At 42.2% G+C, this 22956-nt stretch overlaps 2 protein-coding genes across 5 annotated transcripts in view; both read left to right on the top strand.

Annotated features, from left to right (window-relative positions):
- LOC110404182 (protein C19orf12 homolog) overlaps positions 1–22956 on the top strand; it is a 64205-nt gene that overhangs the window by 29508 nt on the left and 11741 nt on the right. Inside the window, exon 1 of one of the 4 annotated variants that reach the window (XM_021408221.1) lies at positions 19236–19387. The exons of 2 other annotated variants lie outside the window; for them this stretch is intronic. The gene's annotated coding sequence lies outside the window, so the exon portion shown is untranslated. Of the gene's footprint in view, positions 1–19235; positions 19388–19436; positions 19531–22956 lie in introns of those variants that run through there. One more of the 4 variants, XM_021408223.1, reaches the window with a different exon arrangement.
- Positions 19289–22956, top strand: part of LOC110404186 (protein C19orf12 homolog) — a gene marked incomplete in the record, with an annotated part of 7502 nt that continues 3834 nt past the window's right edge. Inside the window, 1 exon segment of the mRNA XM_021408227.1 lies at positions 19289–19388.

Raw genomic sequence — 22956 nt, 5'->3', positions numbered from 1 at the left:
TGTGAACCAGAAGGAAGAACGCAAATGCCCATTTATGTAATACAATTACTCAGATCTTTAGTATTACCTTCAGTACAGGAAAGACACCTAGAAAAATGGGATCTCTTTAGTGAAGTTACAGAGAAATAAAATTTGCTGATAATAATAATAGACTTTGTGATCTAAATCAATCTATAAATCTAATTCCATTCATAAAACCAGTGTTTTATCCTACGAGGTAACCTGAAGAGGTGCTATCCCAGACAGTCACGCTAGCTTAAAATTCCTATCTCCTAGTTCTGGGTTTTAACTTCTGATCTGTACCTTTGTCATCCTACTTCTGGCTCCCAGGAGAAAGTGCTAGTTAGCCCGTAGCATTTCATAGCACTTGTTGTTCCTGCACCTATTTCAGCAGACTCATTGCCGAGAGAAAACTGAAGAATATATAGGACTTGGAGGCTGGTTATGGCAAAGCAGGAAAGGGGAAGGAAACTAAAATATCTGACTGTAGCAAAATCTTGAAGTCCGTGACAAATTACTATGTAGCATGATTCTCTTGAGAGAAGTGAATGGGGATGTTTATCCCTCTTGACTGTAGTTTCAGGTTGTTTGCAGCCTCTTCAGTTAAGACTTCATGAGTTTGCACCTGGGTTACGTTTCCAAGATCATCTCTGCTTGTATGTGTGCTTAGGGAGACATCTTTTGCTAAATGAAAGCTGAAGTTTAGCGGAATAATGATGGCAATAGGGATGATATCTGTAGCAAAATCCAGGCTTGGAATTCACAGTTTCTTGGTTTAGGAGCAGATTTAGAGACAGTGTATATGTCTGAAAAAAAACCAAACCAAACCAAACAAACAAAAAAAAAACCCTAAGGTTTGCATTACAGAAACTTCATTTTCTGCACCCTTGCCCTAACAACCAGGCAGTGTTTGTGGGGCTGAAGCCATTTCTGCTCTATAAACTATAGAGAGAGAATTGTTTTTAGCTTGTGTGATGTTATAAGCATGACATCCTGGAGCTGGCTTTGAATGCATAAGAAAGACAAAGAACTGGTACTTAGATGTTGAGCTTAGAAACAGAACTGCCTGGTTTTGTTTTGTTTTTGTTTGTTTATTTTGCTTTGTTCTTTTCCATTTGCAATGCCAATCTTTGAAGCCTAAATGATATAATGTTCAGAAAGGATGGAAAATTGGACTGAGATATTCTTTTTGTGGTCTAATGTGCCATGGTGCGTAGTGAAATTGAACCCCCTTGCTCCACTCTACAGTCCCTGCTGCAGAAATACTATGAGAACTTAAAATCCTTCCAATAAGTACTGAGCTGGATTTCCTCCATTGAGATATCAGGGAAAATTATCCAATTAATTCCTTGCTTTTATAAGAAGCACTGCTTTTACTGGAACTTGCAAGCAATTGTGATATGGAACTTCTCTCAGTTTTTTTCTGCTTATTGTTTGACTGTTTTAGACAAGTGGTTATTTGATCCTTTGAATGCTTGTTCACATTTAGAAAACCATTGCTCCTTCCTGTCAGTGTATGTAGATCTGCAGTGAAAAGACAGCATGGAGGCAGCAGGGACATGCAAGTCTGGCTAGAATGTTTGTAGTTAAATGTTGAGACTAATAAATGCACATCTTCAAATGCACAGATAATTTTAGAGGAGGGGAAATTTCTGCAAATAGGAAAGCCGCACACAAGAGGCAGAAGGGCTACAATCCACAACCTGATTTGCTTCTTTTCCTTGTAGTTCGAAGCTTTAGAAGTAGTAAAGGTAAGGAGAGCCTAGAATGTTTCTTGTTAAACAGTTCAGGGTGGGAAAGTGTGTGAGGGTAATTTTCTTGATCAAAAATCCATTGATTTTTTTAACAGGCAGGCTTCTTTCAAGATGTTAGCAAATGATTTTGCTGAATTGGGCTAAAACTACTACTTCTTTCCTGCCACTGACAAGTTCTCATTGTTTCACAATGTAAATGCAGTGTTGGACAGCAAGCCTTATGCTTTGACTTCTTTTTCCAGAGGATGTTACTCTCTCTGAAATGAATGGCGGAGAGATGGTGCTTGTTTGAGGGGAATGTTTGGTTCCTGTGTGTTCCTCTGCTAATAGGCATGTTCTCCTGTAGCTGTGTAAAACATGATCCATTTTCTTTAAAAGAAGCGTGGATTAGAATTAGTACCAGGTTGAGCAGAAGCGACCCCATTTTTTCCCGTTAACCAGAGTTCTTGAATCCTTCCCTATCTTTGATTTCCTTTTTGTATATCAAAATGCATACAGAACTTCTATTTTTGTCCTGCTGCCAGTACATGGAGATGGAATCTAATATAGGTGGTAGGAGCTGATGAACCTGCTGGCATTTCAGACCTTCTTATTGCTTTGTGAACAACTTTAGGTGTACAAGTTTGTTGTAAAAGAAATAGCTGAATTTGCCAAATGGCAGTCCTAAATCCAGATCTTAAGCAATACTTTCTTCTTCCTGTGGCCCTCTCAGCTGTGGCTGCACAGGGACCAAGCAAGAAGTACAGCTAATGGGCCTTGGTGTGCTCACCATGGGCAAAGCGGAGAACCTGCACATCCCAGCACCCCCTGAGTCCTGGTGTCCCAGGACTGAGCCTACTGGACATGCAGCAGACACTGCTCAACAGGCAGTGGGTATTGTTCCCACACATGTTATCTGCTGCCAAACCACATTCTGGGGAATCTGCCTTTGTGCAACTGAAGATGATGTTGTGCAGAAGCTTGCAACAGAGAGTTGTTAACATGCAGGCAGTGACCACTCAAAGTCTTGGAGACACTTCATTACCTCTGGGAGCTCCAGCCTGTGCGCGGATGCCAATACATTGATTGTGTGAACAAATGCTCTGTGAGCGCCTGTGCAGAACTTTGCAGGGGAATGTGGGTACAGGGTGCTGCGTGCACCACTGCCACACAACCAGGGAGCATTTGCAGAAAGACAGAACCACAGACTGACTGAGGTTGGAAGGGCCTCTGTAGGCTGTATGGGAGCCTATAAGAAAGGAGACAGGCTCTTTAGTGAGGTCTGTTGTGACAGGACAGGGCAAAATGGTTTCAAACTAAAAGAGGGGAGATTTAGATTGTATATAAGAAAAACGTGTTTGTTTTTTTTACAATAAAGGTGGTGAAGCACTGGAACAGGCTGCCCAGAGATGTGGTGGATGCCCCTCCCTGGAGATATTCAAGGTCAGGCTGCAGGGGGCTCTGAGCACCTGATGGAGCTGTAGGTGTCCCTGTTCATTGCAGGGGAGTTGGACTAGATGGCCTTTAAGGGTCCCTTCCAACTGAAATGATTCTATGATTCTATGAAATTAAGCATGCAAGATAGTAATTAAACTCAGAATTGATTGACTTAGTGCTGCAGCTACTGTATTAGCTGTGCCATGTTTTACCACTATCCAAATGAGGTCACAAAACGGAGGAAACTGAAATCATGCTTCATATAAATATAGGAGGAATCCCAGATTCAACAGTAAACAAGGATGAAGAGGAAGGCAGTGCGTTAGGGACAAGAAAAGCTGCTGAAGTTTCCTGCAGTTCCTGCCTCATTGTTCCAGCTTCCTGCTTTTTCATTCTGCCTTTCAAGCCTTTCTCTTGCATATACATAGATTATAGTATGCAGAAGACTAAGCTGAAGGAAGAAACTGAATTAATGAAGACATTCTTGTAACAGAGAAAAGATTCTGTTGTCCACAGATGCGCAAAGAAAAATAGAAAAGCAGCTGCCCTTAGAAATGGAGTAAAGTAGAGATAAGTGCCACGTCACGATGCTTTAGTCGAAATCTGAACTGTTGAATGTATTTGTATGAGAAGATTTGTACTTCTATACAGGCATGTAACCAAGAGGAGAAACCATAATATCTCTTGTCTCAGATACTGTCCTGAATAGTGTTGACATTTTGTTCAACTTCCAGTTGGAGAGCAAGGATAAAAGTGATTAACTTTCCACTGTTCTGCTATGGATGACAGTATTAATAATTGGTTTATTGCAAAAAACTTTAGTTTCCTTGAGATCAAACTACCAGATGTTTAACTGTCCTCTGTCATCTTCCACAGAAAGATTCTGAAGGGCACAAACCCCCATCTCACCAGTTTCCTCCTCTCTTCTGCAGGATGTTTATTTGTGTTTTCCGAAAGCCTTTGGGCAGATCCACTATAAAGGTGATGGAAGAAATTGATATGGCAAGTTGGGAGTTAGGTTAGATGAAATAAAGTTGGAGATACAGCAATCAAGGGTAGGCTTCCTGGATCACCTGGACTGCAGAATTAAGAAACTGAAGATATAGTTGGCTAGTAATGAGTTCTTACATTAACAGGGTACCTGCACCACAACCATGAGGTGGGGAGCACTGGAGTTGGAATGAGCTTCCTTATTTTACTCCTTGCACTAGTTTCCCCATACAATTTTGCTCCTCTGTGTAAATCATCAACTGAAGCATTAATGACAGCAAATGCAGCTAGTGGCACATGGGCTGTGAAAATTAGTTTATAACACCTTACTAATAGTAAGTCAAACTCTCAAATAATTATATGACTAATATTTCAGTTGGGCACTGAAAACCAAGTTTCAGGAAATAAGGTTGTTTGGTTGGTTGGTTGGGTTTTTTACACAGCCTTGGTCAAATAGCCACAAATATTATAGGACTCCTCTGAAGCTCTAGCCATGGCTGCGGCAACAGACATGGTGAAATAGATCAGTGGTCCAATCTGCTTTGACAACTCCTATGTAACTAAAAATAGGAAAAATAGAAGAGAAAATTTGTAGGGCTGGTAGTGGCTTGTATTTTTCAATAATTTATCAAGATTCGAGAGCACAGATTTCCTTTGGGAAATATTAGTTCTTAGGTTTACAAAGTGCCTCAGTTGTAAATACCCATAAAAATGACAATTTGGTAGGTCGTATTTATTCGTAAGCGGGTCAAAGGACATTAGCGTATTCCTCCTATATAAATCTGTCAAGTACAGAATTTCTTTATGCTCCCAAATCACAAAAGCGCCTCTTACAGTCAAGGAGAAAACGTCGCATTATTGCCAATGAAGGACAACAAGCAAGCATATCGATCTCTACCCAATAACTTTTGCCCTGCTTGCTAAGTTTTTATCACTGTAACTGGACACATCAAGGGATTGGATTTAATATATACATATAGTGCTGATTTATTACAGGAGGAGAAATACAATCTGGCCTTACTCCTAGCTCAATATTTTAACACTTATTTTGTCCCTTGCATAGAAGTTTGCTGTGACTTTTCCTACTGACAAGGTACATAACTTTCAGATACCCCTGGATGTACCCAAATCTTCAGCTTCTGTAGCTCTGCCAACTGTTACCTGTGTTTATGCATCCTACATTTGATGGTCTTACAGTCCTGAGTCTTGATTTTAAGGGTTTATATATGTGGAATTCTGTAGCAAAATTGCTGCTTGATTTGGAGATGCATAAATAAGGATGTTCCTGGAGAGAGGAGAGGTGAGATTGCAGAGCATACAGGCATAGAGGTCTGAATGCTGATTGCTGAGCTTTGTTTCAGGCTGTGTTGGCTCTCATCTCATATGTGGCAACATATATGTTAAGCTTTTATATAAAAGGGCACCTTACTCGTCACAGATACTGGCATGTAGCAGCATCCTTTTGTGTTCTCTCTTTTGTTGGTAAAACTTTGTATTTTTTGGTCATTTTTTGTTGATAACTGCAGACTGCTGTAGAGGGTTTGGCCCACTTGATCCCCAAAGCCTAATCTTTGGACTCTCATATCTAGGCAGAAGATTTTTGGTTGCTCTTTAGCTTCCTAATAGGTGGGCAACCCTTCTGTGGAATAAATGGGTGCAGAAGTAGCTGGTAAATTTCTGCTCATGACGTGGAGAGGAAGGAACTCGAGTTTCTCCAGATGTGTCCTTTCCCAGCCAGCAATTTTGTTGTGAGGTTATATTCAAAGATTCTCTACATTTGTCAACATTTCCAGATATTTAGTAATCCCAGCCTTTCCTTGGCATGTAAGCAGATACTTTCTACAGTGTGAGCACCACAAATCTGGCGCTGGAAATGCCCACTGCACTGCAGGTGGAGCACACACTTATGGTAAAGGTGATGTGGTTGGGCTCTTGTGCATGTGCTCTCCTGCTGAGTTTCACAAGCACAACGGATTGGATGCGTCCCAAAAATTTTGGAATTATGTTGCATGTTCAGACCATCTGTGCAACACATGTACCACAGGTCTGATGATTCTTTAAGAGCTGGACACAATGCATGAACTACACAGCTCCTGGTGACATATTACAGTATAGAAAATTCAGAACAGGATAATGGCACACAGAAATCCTGCCTTTCACTGGGAGCCTCTAGGAAGAATTCTGCCGTTGGAAGAATGTGATTCTTGATTCTTCCGTCTCCCATGTTGTGACAGAGAGCCATACTGTAAGACTTAGCCTGCTTTCCCTGTGGTTTCCTATTGCATAAATTTTGACAGGATCTCAGAAGGCAGTGGTTTTTAATTTGGGGGGGAAAGGGGTGCCTTGACTGGAACATATTTTCTTCACCCATGTGAATTTAAGCCAGAAAAGGAGAGAAAAATAGAGAGCGCAAGTTGGAGGTAAGGAGAGGAAAATATGACCCAGGGTGCTCATTATTCAATTCAGCTTTGCCAGCCTTCTTCAAATCATGTAAGAGAACCAGGCCCAGAATGAGAGTTACAACTGCTCCCATGGAATTCTCCCCTTTCCAGGTAAGTACGGAAAGCTGTAGTTGCTGGATCAATGATGAATCACGATTTTGCTCATCCAAAGAGCCTTGGGTCTTTTCCCCCTTCCAAGCATTTACTTTACTTGCAGGGCTGACAGAAAAGCAGTAGATTGCTTTTTTTCTTTTTTCTTTTCTTTTTTTTCAAATATCCATTTGCCTCTCCATTTATCTACTTTGATCTAAAATATAGAACCTGATGGATGCCCTAGGTAAATCAAACATTTTCTGTCTGCCAAAACGGTTTTGCAAATGCTTATTTCATGCCATTACCATTTTTCTGTTTCTAGCAGTAAATCAAAAAGTATCACCCATTCATCCACTTTAAAAGTAATGCCTTTCCTTTGCATAATTACACATACCCAGTGGAGATCTGTATGCATAGTAAATCTATTCCTTTAAAAGGTTTCGCCTTAAGTACCGCAGTGACATAAATTGGTGTAGAGCAAATTTATTTATTGAAGAGGTTTATTCTTTTAAATGATCTGGTAACTGTTACACTTCCATTGTTTGATTTTGGGTGGGGAGGGCTTTTATTAATGGATCAGATTTAATTCTGCAGCAGTTGTTTATGTGAAAAGGTCTCGCTCCTTACAGGACTCTGTAGCAATTTATATGTGTGTAATTTATTCTCATTACAGGTTTGTTCTTAACTGGTGTTCAGGGGGTCTTCACTGTATCTCCAGTAGATCCTTGAGAATTAAATAGTTTAACGAATTTAATGAGCAAACCTGGAAGAAGTACAAATAGAGTATTGTATGTATTTGTACATCGCCTCTCCAAATGTGCAAATAACATAAATAAGGTTTTAAAAGTGAGAGAGAAATTGCGAGAAACAAATGTCTTCCAGCAGTAAGCAGCCCCGGCAATATTTTGGCAAAGTGAAGATTCAAAAAATGGGTTTCTTCATCATTCTCATGTAAACTTCTTCATTTTTATCAGCCATGCTTGTAGCTCTCAGGGGTGTCAAACCTAAAGCAGACAAGCCCAGCTGGTGGAAGCCTGAGAGTGAAATAATGAATTTTTTAGCAGATCCAAGTTTATTTTTAGGCTTAATAGAATTATCTTTCATTTCCCTGCAAGTGAAATTGTAGGAAGGATATTTAAAAAAAAAAGAAAAAGAAAGAAAGAAATTTTACCAGGACAGCAAAAGTAGCACTGGAACCTAACCACAGCTGAGTGCATACTGATCCTGAGTGCACCTGAAATCATGGCAAATATTTACATACGTGTTCAGTTTCATGCATATAGAAGTCTGGAGTCATGTGCCGAGTCTGAGAATATACAAGATTGTAGGCTAAGTTGTACTATGAGTGACGTCCTGGAGAACTGAACAGAACTTACAGCGTTGCTGTGTTTTCTGTGGAGGTATTTTGTGTGGCACTGGATGGGAAAGTAAAATTCAAGTATTTCTTTAGGCTATGCAATAAAAACATGCAGAAACATTTTGGGGAGAGGATGATTCATAGACAAGTTGCAGGTATTGAATCTCATTTGGTTAATGAAGGCAATTTCATGAACACAATCAAAATGTTCAACCCTATAATTTCACACTATCCATTTCAAAATGCTGTCTTTTTGTCTCCCTAGCTTTACAAAGCTGTCAACGCTGTCTTACCTTCAGTTGGAAGGAAAATATTGCTTTATTATCCAAAGCACGCCTGAGAAAATGCCATGGGCCTGGGATGAGGAGATACATATGATAATTACAGATTTAGCAAGGGCCGTATATTGAAGGGGGAAATCTTTTACGTGCAGCTCCACGTCCCATGCCCACTAAGGTCACTCGTTTTGAGATTTCATTTAAAGCGGATCTGGCTTTTTGGGGTCTTTTTCTAATACGTTAAGTAGATCAGAGGTTACCAACTGCCCCTTTTTGATCAGAATTGACCGAGGTTTTTGGAACCATATGGCTTCACAACAGTAATGAGAAGAGTAAGAATCTCTGGGCAGGGGGAGCTTGGGGAGCACTCCCCGTGCAAACATTAAGGGTCAGATTCAGTACTGGTGTGTTGACTTTGGTCGATTTGCATGTTCTTAAAGTTTGTTTCTTGTTTCACGTCAATTCTAGCCACTGCATTTCACACTTAATACTGATATGTTACAATAAATCTCAGGGTTTTTTTTAGTATTTAGGTGTACGCATAAAGACACATACAGTCTAGTCCAGCTGTTTCAGCTACCCTGAGTAACATATTTGCAGAGAGATGTATGCTCTGAGTAGGAGGAAAAAAGCACTTTTAACCGGTTTGTTGATAGTTGTAAAGGCAGGACTGTGTGATGTGGTTGCCTGTGATAGCAAGAGACTGGATTAGTAAGTGACAAAGATGCCTCTTTGAATGCGCTCATGCGAGCTGCTGACTGGGAGCACTGAGGGTGCAGCTTTCGCCGCTGGAAACAGCCTCTCTTCTGTTCTGTAGTTGGGAACCAGAGGAGCCACCTTAAAGGGCAAGAGTACCTCAGCTCCCAAACTGGTTCAATCTTTGTCTTCCCATGCTGTTTGCATCGATGCTAATCAATGTTAATTATGGTAGTGGGGCTTGTGATGTACTCATTATAAGAGCCATCCTATTTTTCTGTGCTTGTACAGTGTGTAACACAATAGAGCCCTGATTGGGGTTCCCTAGATGCTACAAATAGTAATACAAATTGTTGTTATAATGAATACGTGGTTCATGGTGCAAGACTGCCCAACCCAGTTCATACAGCCTACTGAAGCATCACATGGTGGCTGTTTGCGGTTACCGCTCACTATGGCATACTGGATGTGTCTTGACAGCTGGGGCCTCAGCGCAGTAACCCATTTAAGCTTTTGTTCATGTTTAAATAGGTGCTTGATTTTAACTTGTATTAATGTCTGTGGTTGGTGTAAATATATACTTGAAATTAGGCATCTACTTTAAAAACTCCTCTGATTCAGGTTCCTTATTATGCTGCATTCCCTATCCCACTACCGCTCGGACTACACCAAGAGTTGACAGCTACTGCAGGATGATATATCAGGGTGTTTGTTTCTTTCCCAGGTCAGCAGTTAGGTGCAAGTGCTGGGAGTTGCTTCCTCCTGGAGCGGAGCAGCCTGCTGAGTGTAGCTGTGGGTGGGCACCCACCTGCTGCTGGGCCCAAGGGAGCCAGCAAGCTGGTGGCTGCGGTCTCCTTCCCAGCCGCGCGCTCCATGCTGGCACCCCTGTGCTGAGCTGGTATGTGACAGATGCAGTCTCCTCTGTTGGATTGGGTTCAGCTGGGCTGTCAGTCTTGCTGGGAATTCCAAATCTATTGTTTATACACATTACTTACTTTAAATAATTACTGTTCAGCCCTTGATTCTGCAGCCCTACCCTCTCAAATTCCAGTGACTTGGAATAGCTTCATAAATTTTTATCAAAGAAAGTTTTTGACAAAGACCCTCATTCTTGTTACTTTTTTTTTTATCTTAAAGGAATATTGGTTCTAGTCCCATTTTTTTCAGCTTCCACAGGACTGTGTGCCTGGACATTAGTTACCTGTCTGCACTTTGGCCTGTACTTGTTTAAATCCCATCAGTTCTCTGTTGTGTACAGCAGTATGTTTGTCAAGCTTGCATGACAAAAATGTTTTAAATCGTTAATGTTTTATGTTACCTCTCTTGAGAGTATGTTTTTAAAGGATTTTGAGTCAGTGTTGTTGCTTCAGTGTTTGGAATTAATTTAAAATATTTAGTGTAGCAGCTAGATTTTTCCCTATCAACTATGCTTTACTGAAATTTCATGATCTACAGCACACCCTAGTGATATCTGGAAATCATGAAGATAGGCTCAGTCAATTTTACTTGCTCTGTGATGATATAAAACTTAGGACTCCACATAAGCCAAGACCACGAACGTAAAAATGCCTTCATATCCAAGATGGGAAGAGGTTTACATCCCTTGCTTTATAAAACAAAAACAGCCCTAGAAATTGGGACCACAGTATATTCTTCTGTGAAAACGAAGTCTGTATAATGAGTTCCTCTGGATTTCAATCTGAAGCGTAGAACACATTATTAAAACAGACCATGGGAGAAAGCAGATTGAGTTGTATAAGAAGAGAGGAGAATACTTGTTGAAGTTTTCTTTTAGAGACAGCATGGAGGGAGCAAACAGGTGTAAATACAAACAGTGTGAAAGAAACCTGCGGGCAGTCTGTGTAGGTCAGCAGTCTGAATGACCTTTTAGTGTCTCATAACCAAAACATTAAAAGTTACGCTAGATATTCAGTTGCTTCTTTTGCAGATGGTTAGGTCATTGGGGTTTTCAGATGATGGTACCTATATTTAGTTTTCAGTGGCCAATAGGTTCCATATGATCCTGCAGAGGAATGTACACCTACTTGACTTTTTAGGTGACCTTGCACTCACCTTCTTCTGGATCTGTATTTCAATAATCTGATTTTTTATAGATGTCTGAATGCACAGAATGTTAAGGGTTCTGAATTGGCTGCTTGTTGACTCTCTGACAGCATGTGAGGAGAAAGCAGGGTTGAGATGGACTCTGAGAAAGAAGTTGAGAAGAAAGGTATGTATTTATCAGAAGTGAAACCAAATTGGTGATGTATGGATAGCACTGAATGAAAGTGAAAGCAATATGAGTATCATAGAAGAAGAGTGTAGGCCTTTTAAGTTAATGGTTAGTGAAGTTAAACCTCATAGGAATTGTCAAAGAGATAAAGAATTCATCAGACACAAGGTAACTGTGCCCTAAACTCCCACAGTGCAAAAGCTGGAGAGCATGCGCTGCAGATGCTCCCGGCAGCTTATGCAAGTCCACTAGGCCTGTAGAATTGCTGTTAGCTGTGTGTGCTTAAGCTCCAAGCAGCTAAGCTCTTCCAGGAAAAAGCAGGTTTGGCCAGCAAGCACTGAATGCCTGGAGGTGAGCATTCAGTTCTTATTTTCTTGAAGGGTCACTGAAACCTTGACCACTGCAAGGTACCACATTCCAGTATCCTTGACCAGCTTGCAGCTGCAGCCTGGCTCCACAGAAATAACTAATCCTCTATCTCTGTTACATCAGCAGAGCATTAATTGCCTATGTAAGGCAAGGCTAAAGGTGGGGTCATTTCTGGCTCACTCATGCATGAGAAATCTGTAGTATTTTGGGAAGAGGCAAGTTTCTTCTCAAAGGTCTCTGCATTTCACTCTTGTCAGGTAATCCAAACAATAATGGAAATGAGTATTTTTTATGTAAATAAAAACAAAAAGTTTGCAATAATTTATGGTATTTATTTAAATGACATGCAAATTACTTTGTGAAACTTAGGGGGGAAAGCATCACAACTGAAACAGCACAATTGTTTCCAAGAATGCCTCGCATTCATTTCAAATCCACATACAATATTTCATTCATGCTTAATTATTTCCCCAATGCTAGTCTAAGCATTACTAGTTCTCTTTGTCTTTTTGCTTTTGCATGCAGTGTGATTAGCAGAACTGCTTGTGCTCTACCAACTCCTGCACATATGGGGTTTAGCCTCATTGTTCAAGGGGTGGAGCAACAAGCAATATGAACACTCATGCTGCCAAATTTGGCACACGTGAGCCCTCCAAAGTATACAGATATCACCCGTTTCATTTAAATCCCTGTCCATATTTTGCATTGCAGCCATAACGGCAACTCCATTGTCTGGGTGTATTATTTGAAGCAGCTTTTCTCTCATTGTTTGTGTACTGTAATCCTTGAGGTTTCTGTAGTCATCGTGAGCAGCTTACTTGAAAGAAATCACTTAGCTCTCACAGATCACTCTCTGAACCTGCTGGCAAAGGAACAGGCCATGACTAAAGCATGGGACCTGTGATCTTTCTGAAGAAAATCTCTTCAGTAGAGTTTATAATTTGTTGCTTTCATGGGGCTCTGTTCTCAGGGCTCAGATTCAGTGTTATCTTTCGTCCCCCGTGGATTTTTTCTACAAGGCATGATGGGAACATAAGCTGGAAAAAAAAAAAAAAATAATAATGCTAGCTGTGGATGTGTGCCCTAACAACGTTTTACACACATTTCAACTACTGGCAAAGAGAGACATCTACTGTTTGACAGAAATTAAGGATAGTTGCTTATTGTAATTGCAGCAAAATCTTAGCCTTTTATTCCTCCATGGTATAGAGATTGGCACATCCTGCTGTGAGTCTTTTCAACAGACTTTGGAGAACTTAATGCTTGTCTGCTTAGGGCAGAATAAAAGATCCCCTGGAACTTATCACAGAACAGGGGCTGCTCAGTTCTTTCCCTTTCTAGCATTCAGTCATCTGCATGGTCAATGTTCCCTACTCCAGTGGCACTTGCATTTCATGGTTGTGTATGTGCACACTGTTGTAGGTAAAGCAGCCTGGCATAACCCTTTCTTTATAAATTATGCCCATTACAGGTTTTGAATGCGTATCATTTACTCCTGAAATAGCTATTTGTTGGATTTTTAAGATAGTGGCTCCCAAAATGAGGCCTGCAGAAAGTGAGCCAAGGGCTTCTTTGCAGTTTGTAAAGAAGTGGGCTTATTCCAGGTTTTTTTGTTTTTTTTTTTTCCAAAGTCTGGATCATGTCATAGAACAACTGTAAATATGGTGTAAACACTGTTCTGCTTCATTTAGCTTAGCAGTAACTCCTTAGACAACCTTCTTGTAGTCACAGAGACTTAATGGGATCCCAAAAGGCAACACCTTGTGATTGCACGTAAAGGAGAGAGGTAGCTCAGGCGACGGTATTAGAACACGGTACGCTAAATTGTGTAAGTCCCATTGTAAATCCCAATGTAAATCCCATTATAACCTGTTTGAGTATTTCCAGTGCTTCTGGAAGCTTTGAATCTGGTCTCTCATTGTACAGAGTGATTCAAATTCACCTTTCCATCATGTTGTCTCCAGCAAGTGACATGAGAAAATCAGGCAGTGCAGCCTGTGCCTGTTGGCCTCCTCCCTTCCCTCTGTACCACCTTGGTGAATCTGAGCATCCCCCTGCCTGCAAATTGTCAAAATTCAGACCAGAAGGCTAAAGAAAATTGTTCTCTGTTCCCAGAAGAACAGGAAGCCATGTAAAAAGTCAGACTCTCTTTCATCACCAGTGATGGTATAAATTTGGAAGTGGAGTCAGCCATGGACCCTTGACTTTGATGGGACTTATAATCAGCCCAGTCTTTGTGTCCCCAAAGTACTGTATATTTGTGGCCAGAATTTTATGTAGCTGAACATTTACTACTCTCAGGCTCTGCAAGCACTAGGCTACAGTACGGATTTCTCAACCGCTGAATAGTATTGAGTGTGGAAATTTCACTGAAGTCATTTCAGACATCTTTGAATACCATTCTTTCATCCTTGTCACTAGACTACTTTGTTCCTTAATTGAATTTACTGCACACGTTTTAGATCTGATTTTGAACTTTGTCTGTTTTGCGTGCTCTTTAATGAGAGATTTGGAGAAACATCAGATGCATACATTCTGTGAAAGAGTGATCGGTCAGTGGAGGGAAGTGGTGGTAGGGGATTCTTTTTTTAGTTCCTCTCTAGAAGCCTCACAGATATTTTATGTAGCTTTTTTAGCGGGATTTTCCTTCCACTTCGATGTTCAGATGTGCTATGACATAAACATACAGACTAATTTTGGGACACATAACTTTTACGTTTAGATTTACTGTAGTTTTTCTTTCCTGAAAAGGTCACAAAATGGCTATTCTGTGCCATAAGTACAATTATTGAATTAAGCTGCTAAGGAAACAAAAAACATAGCATGAATGATTATTACAGTGAGTCTAGAGGAGCAGAAGATACGTACGCTCTTTGCAGTTAAGGATATGCTTTAAATATATTTAACAGCTCACTCGGATAGCACTAGCTACAAATATACACTTTATTCCAAACCACTAGTCTATATTTTTAGATCGTCCTTCGAGAATGACATGGTATGAGTTAACTAATAGTGTTTTGTGACCTTCTGCACTGGTAGTCTATTGTTTTGGCATTAAAATTGATTATGCCCAGCTTGTCACTTCATCACTTGGGAGGGGGTGCAGAGAGACCAAAGCAGCACCTCTTAAACCAGCAGTAGAATCATTTAGTTCAGTCACACTGCTCTTCAAATTCACCCCCTTTCCTACAAGCTGATGAGGCAAACCTCCCCTTTGCTTAATGTCACACAAGGTACTTTGAAAGGCTGTGAAGAGACAGATGTTATATAACTTCACTTCATATGCAAAAACCTGCTCTATCGTTTATTTGCATTCAATTAGAAGTCAGACCCTGATGAATATCTAAAGTAGGAAATGGGGAAAAGATTTGCCATCAAGCGTATGCTTTTTTCGTAGTGGATCTCTAGCCTGCTACTGTGCCTCCCCGTACTGAATTGGGCAAAAACGGTCATTTTTACTGTATTATTTACACCTGTATTTCTGAGATGAAGAGTGCCTAATGAGATTACCTAATAAGGTAAAAGTTGCTAGGTTACTGGTTTTAGGATTTCTTTTACTTACGTCACTACACAGTGTTCTGCAGAAAGCACGGTTCCTTTTAAACAGCCATTCTGTAGTTGCAGATTTTCCCTTACTGGGAAAGTCTGGCTCTGTTCAAGGGCCTACGTGCTATAGAATTACTTTCATATTCATTCTCTTTTTCAGTGTAGGTTGTGCCTTGCTTTGTGAATTTCACAATTTGCTAGGTAATCCAGAAAATAAGATGAAGAACTTGACCATTTTAAATGTGTTGTTTTCAAGAAAGAAAAATTCAAATTATAATATGAAGCAGAAGTGGCAGACTCAGAACAGACACTTCTTCCTGTGACCCCTCAGAACACGCATATGGTGGTTTTATAGTATTTAGGGAGAGATAGAGGTTGTATGGAACCCTCAGCTGAGCTGAGGGGAACTGATACAAACCTCTCTCTTAAACCTGGATATGATTAGAAACCTTTTTTGTTACATCTTCTGTTCCCTTTCTTCTCTGTGACCACTCCCATCAGACATTCTGGGAAACACATGATATTTCTTCCTTTTTCCTTTTTTTCCTACTTGCTTTGAATATCATTTTGAATTAAACCATCCTCTCCAGTATCCAAGCTAACACACTGACACAAAAGGGAAGTCTTAATTGGTACTCTAAGTTGCTTTACAAACTTCCAAAGGTGGAGCTGTATTACTTGCACATGCCTCAAGGTCTTTGTCCTGATACTGTAATAGCGATAAATTCAAAGATTGCAAAGAAAAAAAAAAGCTCAACTAGCTGAAACTAGAAGTCTGCCACATACAGTTGCCTAATCCTCGTGTTTTCCAAGGGAATCTCTGGCATAGAAGAAAATTTAAAGAAATGGTGACTTCAGCTTTTTTTGTTCCAACAAGGTTAAGTGTCTCATCTTAAATCTGCCACAGCATCCTGTGGAGGTAATAGGGATTTCAGCTAATTGCATCAGGTGTTTGGGACCATTCCTCCAGCACTGAGCTTGCTCCTGCTGGACACTTTCTCTAGACCCTATACAGAGCAGGCTGGAAGCCAGAATGAATCAGTCTGTTGGCAGCAACAGCCAACCTCCAGATGAAATCATTCCTGGCCCCCCTTGGCCTATCTCCTAGTATGTCAAAAGCTGTGAAAATACACAGTGAACCCAGCACTCTGAGGACATGTTGGACTTGTCTGTAGTTATTTTGGGTTCTGCCATATGCTAGGGAAGGACTTCTGGCAGGAATCTGCTAAGTGGCTCACTAAGGCAGACTGCCTATGCTACTGTTGTTGATTTCTGAGGTACACTTTTGACACACAACTTACTAGTTCAAAGACTTCGAGGAGGTGAAAGGGAATATTTTTGTCCTGTTTGTTTTTAAGAGTCTAAGTTCCTACTAACCTAAAGAGGAAAAAGGCACATCCCACTAAAGGAAGTTAAATAGTGAATGAATGCTGATAAAGAGACAAAGAGAACTGCTACATTGGAATAGCAATGCCATCACTACTTTTAAGAGCCTAGCATAGTGTGAAGAATACAGTGACACCCATGGTAGGGTCTGAATTGCAGCAGGACTACCTTAAACTGCTCTCACTCCACCAATTCCTAGAATATAAAACAAATATGAACGTCTATCCCACATACTAATTATTTCTTAAGACTGGATGTTGAAACTGGCATAAATACATACAAGAATTAGTGATTCCACAATACACAATCCTATAAGAGAGAATTCAGCCAGAAGAGCTATCACTTCTTTCGCTTGAGTTAACTTTTTCCCAGCTGGCACTCCGTGATTGTGGACCCATGGCTAGGTGGTCGGACAGCCACCAGATGGAGCCAGCCGGGCAGCAAACATGGGCAGGAGAAACTATTGCCGGTCTTGCTGCTTTACTAAGGCTAAAAATGGGGCTTCTATAAACATAGTTATTATGCCAAAACTTAGAGAATGTTTGGTGGACTGTGTGATGTGCTGGTTCACATGTGTAGGCTTGTGCTCAGAAAGAAAAACAACAGGTACTGACTGGTAACTACATGCAGGAAGAAATCTGGATCCAAGTGATTACAATGGCCAACTCCCATCGATTTCAACAGTCAGAAATTCTCGGAGTGTGTAGAGTGTCCGAGAGCAGTACTTATAGCCTTAGAGGATACATTTTACACTGCTATCTCACATTTTCAGTATAGTAACTTCTAGAAAAAAAAATAGATCTAGTAAGTATATGCTGATTTAGCCCTAGTAAATTATTAGTGTTTATCCTTAACTGGAGTTCTGAGTTAATGATTCAGTTCAGGATGGATTGATAAAAATGCCCCTTTTCAGTAGTCTGCAGGCTTGATTGCTCTTCATTTTGCTCCTTGGAAAGCTGCTTACAGCTGGTATTTTGGGGTGTTACTTTTTAAAACGTCTGTGGCATTTTGGTTCTTTTTGTTTTAGGAATTTACATTTAGGAATTTAGGAATTACATTTGCTTTTTACATCCAAATCATAAAAATCATGAGTACCGATAGACCTGTAACATTTTGAGTTGTTAAACAGAGAGTTATTTTATGTGATCATATAAAGCATGGGGAGGTTAAAAAGTCCCCAGTGCAACAACAGGAAAGAGACAAAAATTGCAAGTTATGTTCTTTCTTTTTCTCATTCTGCATTTTCATCTTTTCAACAAGGAACTGAGGAGGGATGCTTTACTTTAAATCAGAGATGAAATCATAATAAAGACTTAGTAGACAGGGAAACAAAAGCCTCTCAATAATCCATCCCTGGAAAACAACAGCTTTTTTAACATTAGGCAGCAACTTTTTAAAGACTGTGCTGGTGTTAAGAAACAGTGTGATATTTCTAGAGCCATATGTGACACAGCTGTTTAGCACTGCTTCAGCTCCTCACTTGTTTCATTACATATGGTGCTATATCAGACTAGCATGCTACACTTTACTGAACCAATGACTGAAATAAACATAGATTAAAAGGATGCAGAATTGTTCTCGGATGAGGCTGCCTGGGCCAGTCCTAACAGGTGGAGTGATGGGTGGACTGTTTCATGGATGGGGACCTGGCTGCGAGGTCATATCCAGAGAGTGGTGGTCAATGGCTCAGTGTCCTGATGCAGATCAGTGACAAATGGTGTCCCTCAGCAGTCAGTACTCACAGCCCAGAAGGACAACTGTATCCTGGGCTGCATCAAAAACAGCATGGCCAGCAGGGTGAGGGAGATGATCCTGCTCCTCTGCTCTGTGCTGGTGATACCTCACCTGGAGTACTGCATCCAGATGTGGAGTCCTCAGTACAGGTGTGGACCTGTTGAAACATGTCCAGTGAGCCACAGAAATGAACCCAGGAATGGAACACCTCCCTCCCCTACAAAGACAGGCTGAGAGCTGGGGCTGTTCAGCTCTCAGAAGAGAAGGCTCTGGGGAGACCTGAGAGCAGCCTTTCAGCATCTAGAGGGAGGGCTGTAAGAAAGAAGGGGCTGGACTCTTCAGCACAGTCTGTTGTGACAGACAAGGGAAATGGTTTCAAACTAAAAGAGGGGAGATTTAGACTGGACATTGGGAAGAAGAATTTTTTTTTTTTTTTAAATACAAAGAGCATTGAGGCACAGGAACAGGCTGCCCAGAGAGGTGGTGGATACCCCATCCTTGGAGTCACCCAAGGTCAGGCTGGACTATGAGCACCTGATGTAGCAGTAGGTGTCCTTGTTCACTGCATGCAAATTGGACTAGATGGCCTTTAATGGTCCCTTTCTACTCAAACGATTCTGGGATTCTATGATTTAATCGTATTCTGTGGCACAGAGCCTCCCTTCCTCTTTTCCTAATAGCCCAGCTGGGCCTGGGAGCTAGGAACACCGCAGGAAACGCTGCGATTTTTTATAACATCGAGAGGGCTTTTGCAAAGCCCCTACACAGTTCCCTCCGGCCGCCGGCTGGGTCCTCACCGGGACGCGGCAGAGGAATGATCCCAATTGCCCAACGCTACCCTGGGCTAAGCATTTCGCCATAGGGAAAGCTGGGCTGAGCCCAGCCCCGGGGCCGGCTCTGGAGGCGGGAGCCCGGCCGCTCCCCGAGGCCGAACTCCCTTCCTGCCTTCCCCTTCCGCAGCCGCGCAGGGTCATCCCGAGGGCCGCGCTCCTCCCCCGGCGCCAGCAGCGCCGCAGCCGCTTTCTGCCGGGCCCGCGGCAGCCAGGCCTCAGGCTGCCGGGCGGAGGCGGGCGCCGAGCGTGCTGCGGGCTGAGGTAGGAGGCCGCCGGCAGGCTAAGCGGGGCCGAGGGAGGAGCCGCGGCCGGGAGGAAGGGCCGCGCGGGGTCCGCGTGACTTAGCCGGGTGGTCGCTGCAGCGGGCCGCACTGGGGATGGGGTCGTTAGGAACGTTCCAGAAGGTGTCGGGGGCGGTAGCGCGAGCTCCGGGCCCGGCAGTGAGACGCTGGCAGGCCCGGGAGGGCTCGGCCAGGAGCCGCAGTGCGGCGGGATGGGAGCGTGGGGCCGGGAGGGGCGGATCGCTGCGGCTGGCTGCAGCCGGGGGTTGGGGGGGGGAAATGGGGCCCCCTGCAGCCCGCGGTGGTTCCCCTGGCCTGAGGTGCTGTGTAGCTTCACACCAGACTGAGCTTTCCTGATTATTTCCCAGTATCAGCCAGCTGATGTAACGGGCCAGCAGCTCATGCAAGTGTTTTCTCCAAAATGTTGCACCTTACTAGGAATCAAAAAAAAAAAAAAGCAATTTATAAGTCAAAAGAGATGTTGAGTAGATCTGACATGTTTTTAAGAAATGAGGCGCTTGTGACCAGACTTACCGACTCTTACTAGCTTAGCCAGCTTCCATATACTACAGAAATTTGATGCTTCCTTTGCATCTGAGTTTCTTTGCTCATAAAACATCATTTCATGTTAAAGCCAAGCAATCCAACAGAGTAATTTGACATACCAGCAAGTTATGTCAAGGAGGTATTCCTTTAATACAGCGCTGGGTGCATTGAGGATCGCTCCACCCAACGTTCACACTGAGGAGGCACATAGCTGTACATGTAAAGGCAGAGTGTATCCATATTCATTACATTTACCTGAAATGGGTTATATATGCATTGAGTTTCCAGGAACTCATTAGCATACTATTCCACCCTCTTGCACATGCACCCTAAAATGATGGGAGCAGTCTCTGGGTCTGATGGTCACTGGATGAAGGCTAGTAGTCATCCTTGCAAAAGTTCAAAGTCTGCCTCACTGTGAAGGCAAACTTGGGGGAGGGGGGGGGTTGCTTTTTGTTGCAACAGCAATTCTGCCTCCTTATCTTCACAGGACCCTCCCCATAAGTTACAAACAGCAACTCTGCTTGTCTTCACAGAACCTCATATTCCTATTATTTCTGTGTTCCTTCCTAAAGTTTCCTGTTCGGGCAAGCTATGAGGCCTAGTTTAAGCAAGGCTATACACTGTCTCCTTGATTCAATGTGTATTACAATTAGATTGCTTTAAGAAGCTGGAAGCTAGTTTGACTGTTGGGGTGTAGCTATCAGAAAGATCAACACAATGGAAAAGGCATTACAAAGAGGTAGAAAGACCAGCACAATAGAAAGATGTTACAAAGGAAGGGACGTAGATCACTCACCTGCATCAGAAGATTCTGGGTTTGGAGGGAAAAGCTCCACCAAGGAGGGATCTCCAGAAAGAGATCCTTCCTCGGGGCAGTCAGCCCTTAAATGAGGCTTAAGAGTGAATTGCCTTCACCTGTGTTCCCAGGGCTGACTGGGTCTTTCCTCCAGATCCTCAATCAGTGGTTCAGGCCGTGACTCAGCAGTTCCCATACAGGGGGAAACATATCGCGCTTACATTCTGATGAGCAAGAGTCTGAATTAGACTAGAAAAAAATTTGGATTTGATATGGGAAAGAAAAGGCGGGCAGACTGTGTTTCCTTGTGTTTATCTTTATGAATCAGCTTAACTTATCTCTGACTTAAGCAATCCTATTTCTCAAGCTCAAACTTTTAAAATTGTATTGGAATATATGACAGTTTTCAACTTCTAGTAAGCTTTCAGAGTTTTCTGAGGCATGCTGTCATTAAGCTCTCTTATTTGGAGAGCCACAAGTTATGATAGAAGTCAGTGGTTTCTATAGCTCTGCCCACCTAGGCAGTCAGAGAATGCTGTTCACTGTCAGTCAAATGTTTAAAGCCCAAAATAGCTGTGCTTTCCTGTATTCTTTCACAGCACAAGGAGTCATTGTAGGCAGAGCTGTCGGATCTTCCCCCCCTTCCATCCAAAGGGGGCAGGTGTATATATCACATGCAGGTGGAATTGACATGCCTTTCTCTCCTCTGGCTTAGCCATCAAAGGATGAAGTAGTAGCATTACAAAAGTTAACAGGAAGCCATCTAACAAAGAATTGCAAAGCAGCTTTGCTGGACAGGCAATAAATAGGCTTTCCACAGGAAAAAAAAATGTAAAGGAGAGGGAAAATTTTAAGAACTACCTGAATTTGGCTTTGAGAGCTCATCAGCAACCTGGTTTGCATTACTCATCAGGAAGACTAGGGTTATACGGTTAGTTTTGATCCCAAGGAGCTCCTCAGCGAGAGCTGTGCTGTGCTGTCCTGTCAGTGCTGTAAGCCTTCACAGTGATGGATTTTCTGCAAGCCGTTCTATAGATTTAGCCCAAAGAGAAAAAGTGAAGATGTTTCAGCACTCAGGCTGTTGGTTTAGCCTGAGATCGTGCTTGAGGTGGAGCAGGGCACTAACACGTTCATTTCCTTCTCATGGAGAGCAAGAACTGTGTTCTGCAGCAGTTGTGCCCTCTCGTTGCTCATGTAAATGTCATTCTAAATGGAAGGCAGCTTACCTACTGCTAAGTGAGTGTCAGCGGTTTATGGGCAGGTTTGGCTCTGTTCAGCTCTGTTCCATGACTAATGAGGCGGGGGGACCCACGGACCCACGCCCTGGAAAAAGGGAGAGGGTAGGGAGATGGGCCTAAACACAAAACAGCGGCAATGATCTGAGGAGAAACAAACTAATTTACTAAATAAGATATCGGAATACAAGATAACACAGTATAATACAATACAATATAATTGGAATTGAAACTACTAAATAACATGAGAGTGTCCAAAAACCAAAAGGCCTTACTCAAATGCTGGCAGTAAGACGGCTGGGGGTGGAGATGCTGCCGGGACAAGCGGGAGGGAAGCGAGCAAAATGGGAACGTCTCATGATATGTGAACAGTTTCTGTCTTTCCCTCTGAACGGAAAACGGTAACAGAACAGCGAGCAGTCCTCTGGGAAATGTAGTTCTTCTTCTCTTCTGAGAACCAGGTACCCGGCACTATCCACAATCCGCAGAACTGGAGCATTAACTCTTTAACTCCCAGTGCACTACATGATGTTGTGAAGTGGAATACCGATAACCAAAAATCATAAAACCATGACAGTGAGTTAGGGACAAATACTTTTTCTTCTCATTTTTCAACATCACTATTGCCAGTATTGGTAGGAGGAGTTGCACTAGTGGTACATTTTGGTCTTTGTTTTCTTAGTGTTCTAGGAAGAACAGAGCAGCTGTTTTTTAGTGCTTTGAGCTTGAGCTTCGTTGAAGGAGACAATGGATGCAGAGCGTGTCACTAACCAGCACGCACTGTTACTGTCATTCACTGCTGTGTCCTAAGCCTGACAGCAACCCAAAGCAACTGTGGTAAAATGAAGAGCTGCCATGTTTGAAGAGCACAGTTTTGTTCAATGTTTACCATGCTTGGATATTGCAAAGACAGAAATGGCTTGGAGTCGGCCATTTTAATGCAAAAGAAACCTTTCGTTTTCACAATAG

Source organism: Numida meleagris, chromosome 10, assembly GCF_002078875.1.
Source record: "Numida meleagris isolate 19003 breed g44 Domestic line chromosome 10, NumMel1.0, whole genome shotgun sequence".
In the NCBI taxonomy this organism is placed as follows: Eukaryota; Metazoa; Chordata; class Aves; order Galliformes; family Numididae; genus Numida; species Numida meleagris.
This window is presented reverse-complemented; position numbering and strand designations above follow the sequence as displayed.